Below are 6,143 nucleotides of genomic sequence, written 5' to 3'. Positions count from 1 at the left end.
TCTTAGTTCTGTTCTCACACTTGAGTGAGATTTAGCTGAACATGGAAGTCTAGGTTGAAAATAATTGTCATTCAAAAATTTGAAGTTACTGCTCCATGGTCTTCTAGCCTCCAGCTTTACTGTTGAGAACGCTGGATGTCATTCTGATTTCTGGTTCTATGAATGTGGCCTCCTCTTCCATTTTATGGCTTTTAGAATATTTTTGTTATTTCTGGTTAACTGAAATTTCATGATAATGAGCATTGGTCTTTTTATTTTTTATTCATTGTACAAAGCCCTTGAAACTTTTAATCTGATCATTTATCTTTCAGTTGTGAGACATGTTCTTGTACACTTAAAAAATAATTGCCTTTTCTTTCTTTTTCTGGTTCTCCTTTTGAAATTTCTTTTAGTTGGGTACTGTACCCAACAAATTGTCATTGAGCACCTACTAATACACTCACCCTGGGCTCTAAGCTCATGCTGGCGCTGTGCCAAGGAAATTGCATCAACTATGTTCAACTAAGTTAAACTATATATCAACTAAGCATTGACTGATTCCAAGAATCACTTGGGCCTACAGAAAGTTACAAGACATAATACATGACTGAAGGGATACAAATCTATTAAGGGTCAAGATAAAATACAAATTGAAGACTATAGAAGTCAATGAAAATGGGAACATGGATATTACTAATTATGATAGCACTAAAATGTATTATTTTTTATATTTTCATGATCCATATGTGTAATCCATACATCTCCCGTTTTGTACTTGGCTGAGTGCAAGACTCCTAGAAATGCTTAGTGTATACAACTAACTCAGAATGATTCAAATGTAAGGAAATATCAAAGGCCAATCAAAGTCAACAATGGGGACAATTATTCTGACTTTAATGAACATGTAATGAGAATAAAATGTCCAAAATAGGAACTAGTTCTATTACCTTTGTTTTGCATAGAAAACATTAAGGTCATTTATCATGTAGTTCAAGGTGGCAGACCATATTTATACTTTTGTCACCAGTTCTTGAGACCTTCAATGTCAATAATGAAGTACAAAAAATATAACAAACTCATGAGCCAAGAGAACATAAGGGAGATAAAGTGAATAAGAAATGCAAACAAATTTCTGGGAAATGGAAGTGGACGGAGCGCATATTGACCTACATTGATGAGGCACAAAGAGGTGACATGGAGGAGCCAGGACCCTGGAGAGGCTATGGGCTTGATGTCACCTTCCTAGGGGTAGGAATGAGAAGGACGGGATACTGAAAATAGTGCCAACACTTCAAAGTCCTACAGATCAACTACTACCAATCAGGCCTTCTCCCACCAGGCATTCATCCAAACACATAACCTAGGGAATAAAAAAATAAAACAATAAACACAAAGCCAAGACTTGTCTCAAAAGAAATGAAATTAACTATTCTAGGAAAACTAAGGCTTCCATTAGGGTTCTTGTTCCCCATAATAAAACCCTTCTTCTCATCCTTGCTTTTTGGGGGTCAAGGTCTAAAGGCACTCAAGGGAAAACGGTTTAGCATTTGGTCTCGGCGCTAGAAATGGAAACCCACAGATAAGGAAAAATAACTTGCCCAATACGTGGCCCTGCAGAGCTATTTATAGAGACACAATAATGTTGGTTTCCAGCGTTTAAAATGAACCGCACTCCAATTACAGAGGACCTATAAAAGTTACAGCACAGAACATAACTGTTGTGACGGTGTAGTTGACAGGTTAAAGGGGCAGAGCAGTGGAGGAGAATTTGCGTAGGGTCGTGTATATCTTTATGTGGACAGGAATCCAAAGATGCTGACTGACGTGGATGCAATAACAGATAGTGGTTTAATAGGTTATTTCAAGTTTCAAAGATACCTGCTAGAAGCATGGAGAATAGTCATATAAACATATTACTGAGAAAAATCAAGAAGAAGAAGGTGGAGGGGAGGGAAAGGAGTGACAGTTCAAGTGAGGTAAAACCTCATATTTCATTCTGGGGAATTGCTAGATATCCAAATTTGATAAACTAAGAAATAGAGTAAGAATATAATTTATAATTATTAGGTTAACCTCAGAAAAACCCAAAACCTAGTTTAAAGTGGTTTCCCCAAGAGGCAACCCTGGGGGTAGGGGTGCAGTCCTTTCTAATTTAAATCCTTTCTGTGCACTACTACATATATATTACATATACAAATGTTATTTTGATTGAAAAATCAACAAATCAAAAAGCACTAAATGAACTCTTAATGTAAGTTTGTCACAAGTACTTTTTATTGGCTTCTATTGTTCATCATATATGATTAATAACACTTGTGTTTATTACATTAGTCGTAACAGCTGTGCTCTGTATGTGTTTCTACTACTGACATATGAGCTGGTCCCGAAGGTGCTAAGTGGTCCTCCCTTTGGGGAAGTGCTTTCTTATTCGTTGACAGATAAGGTTTAACCAGGAAATGGGTGAATGGAGAAGAGTGAGTTCAGAGAGGCGTGACAACATATCCCTGGCCAGGTCAGCGGAGCAGAACGGACAGTGAGGGCAGTGGGTTTAGGTATTGCCAGCCTGTAAGTGGCTTTGACTCCAGATGGTGCCTTAATCGTCATTGCTTTCTTCTGTGAACCAGCCCAGACTAGTTGAGGTCAAAGTGAAACTGGACCTGGACACCAGGCCTTGGTTGGAAGGTGGACATGAGGGTCTTGGTGGCCAACAGGTCTCCCCAAGCTCATAGGGTGAGAGAGAGAAAGGGAGACCATTCACAAATGGGGTACGGGGCAGGTTGGGCGAGATGGAGTGGAAGGTAAATAATTGGATGTGGTGATTGAGGTACAAAGGATTGGATGAACTTTAAAAGCAGAACCAATTCCCAAGCTTTCATCCTGATGTTTAAAACAGAAAGAATAATTGTCCAGTTTCTGACTAGAATCCCTCCCTCAAATGTAGAGCGTTGTCCTCTAAGAAGAGAAAGTCTCTGGCGCTGAATGATTTCAGTGGTTTATTCTCTCATCATGCCAATATTTACACAGCGGCCACCTCCAGAATAGTTTTTCCTGGACCAGAAGAGAAGAAACATGTCCCACGTGTTTCTTTTTCTAGCTACTTTTTGCCCTAAGGAGAAAAACAAAAAGGATTTTGGAAATCTAAGCATCCTCGCTAAGCCTTAGAGATTTAAAAAAAAAATCTGTTGTAGAGAACTTGTGTTTCTTTTGGTACGAAATAAAATACAATAACTGGACAGTAACCTGGAGACATGGTGCTTTGGGCTGACGCAGAGGGAGATGTTAAGGCCTGGGGGTACTTGCTCCTCCATGCTGCTTTTGGGTGACCTCATGCCAGCCCACAATGTTCTTCCTGTGCACACAGTAGGATCCGATCCCTGTCCGCTTCTCTGAGAGACTGAACCCCTTTTATTTAGTTCTGTCAGCTGAGGCTCTTCACACACCCTCAGCAGCCTTTTTAAGGACTGTTCTTTCCCCACCTCTTGGATCCCACTTGGTTTTGCTCTGGTTGTAAGGAAGAGGGAGAACATTCCTTTGAAGTCCAAGAGCTGTTTCTGAGACGCTGAGAATTTTTCACGCAGGCTGGGAGACAAGGTAAAATACTCTGACGCTTTTTATTGAGAGCACAGAACGTGCCAGACATCGTGCTGGATGCTTTCTACATATTACCTTATCTAATCCTCAAAACGATAATGTAGGAAGTGGTATTGTTTTCATTTCACAAACAAGGAAACTGAGCTCTAAGATACTGAGTAACTTACAAGGACACCCAGGAGACGGTACCACGTAAGGGCTAATTAAGGGTGTGAGACTTCGTGGGGTCTTGGGGCATTGGGGAGATGCTGGGCAAGGGTCTAAAATGAGCAGTTAGAAGGTGAACAAGTTCTGGGGATCTAATGTACAGCATTGTCATGATAATAGTACTGTATTATATGCTTGAATGTGGCTAAGGCACCGGATCTTAAATATTGTCACCACAAAAAAGAAAATGATAATTATGTGACGTGATGAAAGTGTTAGCTAATGTTATGGCAGTAATTGTATTGCCGTATTTAGGAGAATGAAATCAATGCGTTGTAAGGTACATAACCTTTAAGGTTAAATGTATATAATGTTATATGTCAGTTACATTTCAAAAACAAAACAACAAAACCATTACTCAATACTGCTGTGTGTGTGTGTGTGTGTGTGTGTGTGTGTGTGGTGTGTCTCCTGATACCTTCTTTGTCAATTTTAGTGAAAATCTTTGCTCGAAGGGAAAACTGTAAGGCATTTACTGTAAGTAATTGTGTTCAGGGCCAGCTCAGAATAAATTTGTGAATCACAGAAGTTTATCTTTGATTTATTCCACATCCTACTTCAGGATCCCTTTCAATATCTTTTTAGGATGTTCACCCTTATTCATAATAAGAGAACCGCAAGGTAAAACCACACAAAGACAAGGCTGCACCTGCCAGATTAGCGACCATCCAAAATTTTGCCCACGTAGTCCAGGCACTCTGAAGTGGTGATGGTGGCAACATTATTTGGTATAATTATGGGAAGGGAAATTTGGCAATATCTATCAAAATCACAAATGAATTTACTTTTTGTTCTAACAATGTCACTTACGAGGCTTGTACAGATACACTGGCATGTGTGTGAAATGATGAGTACACAAGTTTATCCATTGCAGCACTCTGAATAGCAAAAGATAGAAAACAACCTGAATGTCCATTAATAGGGACTGCGTAAGTCAATTATGATATAGCCATTCAATGTAATAGCCTACAGCTGTGGAAAAGAATGAGCAAGCGCTCCTTGCACTTTTATTGAAAAATCTCCAAAACATATTGTTAAGCAAAATAAGCAAGATAAAAAATAGTACACATTATATACTACATTGTGTGTGTAAAAAATGACAAAGAATTTACATTACATTCTTATTTGCTTGACTATGCGAGAATGCATAAAGACACTGGAAGGATGCATATGGAACTAGGAAACTAGGTGGTATCTGTGTGTGTGTGCGTGCGTGCGTGCGTGCGTGCGAGAGAGAGAGAGAGAGAGAGAGAGAGAGAGAGAGAGAGAGAGAGAGAGAGAGAGAGAGAGAGAGACAGAGAGAGAGACAGAGAGAGACAGAGACAGAGACGGAGAGACAGAGAGACAGAAGAGGAAGAGAGATTATTGGGGAGAACTGGGCATATAGGGACAAGAATGGGAGGTAGCCTTTTTACTGTAAACCTTTATACCTTTGGTTGGTTGGTTTGTTTTATAAGCCATGTGAATGTGTTTCCCCTCAAAATTCTTTTCAAAGTCACTTTTCCATGAGCACCAAACTTTCATTCAGTCCTTTGGATCCACACTTGCTGTGTCTTCTCTCTAGTATTTGGGAGTCTTCTCACAAGACATCACTTTGCATGAAAACTATCCTCTCTGTTCAGTTTTCTTCTACGATGGCTGACTAAGTTACCCTCACAAGACTTAATGTCTGCATTCTCGCAGGGGCCTCTATGAGATAATAATTTGGCCCAAGAGTGACTTGAATGGTTGGAAATCTATCTGGGCAGGACGATGGGGAAATATTCTAGGACTGGTGTGTGTTTTATGGGTACTCCTCAACTTGTACTCCATTAAGTTGGCCCTGCTGGTTTTCTAGCTAGTGGTTCACATTTATTGAGCACCTACTATGTGCTAGATTCTATTTTAAGGGCCATTTGTTCATTTACCCATTTAAGACTCACAGCAACATTATATAGTGGATACTATTATTGTCTCTCTCGTTTTACAAGTGATGAAACTGTGGCTCAGAGAGAGGCAACTTTCCCAGGGGCTTTATTTATTACATAGCTTATGACTTGGCAGAGCCAGGATTTGAACCCAGGTAGTTCTGATACAGAGCATGTGCTCACGAGCACAATAGCATTTTCCCTGGTGTCTCAGAGTTCAATGATGCCCCAAACCTTGGGAAGCAGGGGAAACTGCTAGTGGGGTAAAGAAGAGGGGCCACTCCCAACAATTGCCACTAAAAAGGCTTAGAGGGGAAGGCTCAAGAAGGGAAAACAAATCCTTCCTCATCAGTCAGAAAACATCAGAAAAGGGAAAGTCAAAACACTCAGCAATCCCTACATAACTCATTTGAAATAGAAACAAAATAAGCCAACCTAATTCTGACCCCCCAAAATGTT

The sequence above is a fragment of the Rhinolophus sinicus genome, linkage group LG05, assembly GCF_036562045.2.
Source record: "Rhinolophus sinicus isolate RSC01 linkage group LG05, ASM3656204v1, whole genome shotgun sequence".
NCBI lineage: Eukaryota > Metazoa > Chordata > Mammalia > Chiroptera > Rhinolophidae > Rhinolophus > Rhinolophus sinicus.
Note: the sequence above shows the minus strand (reverse complement) of the source record.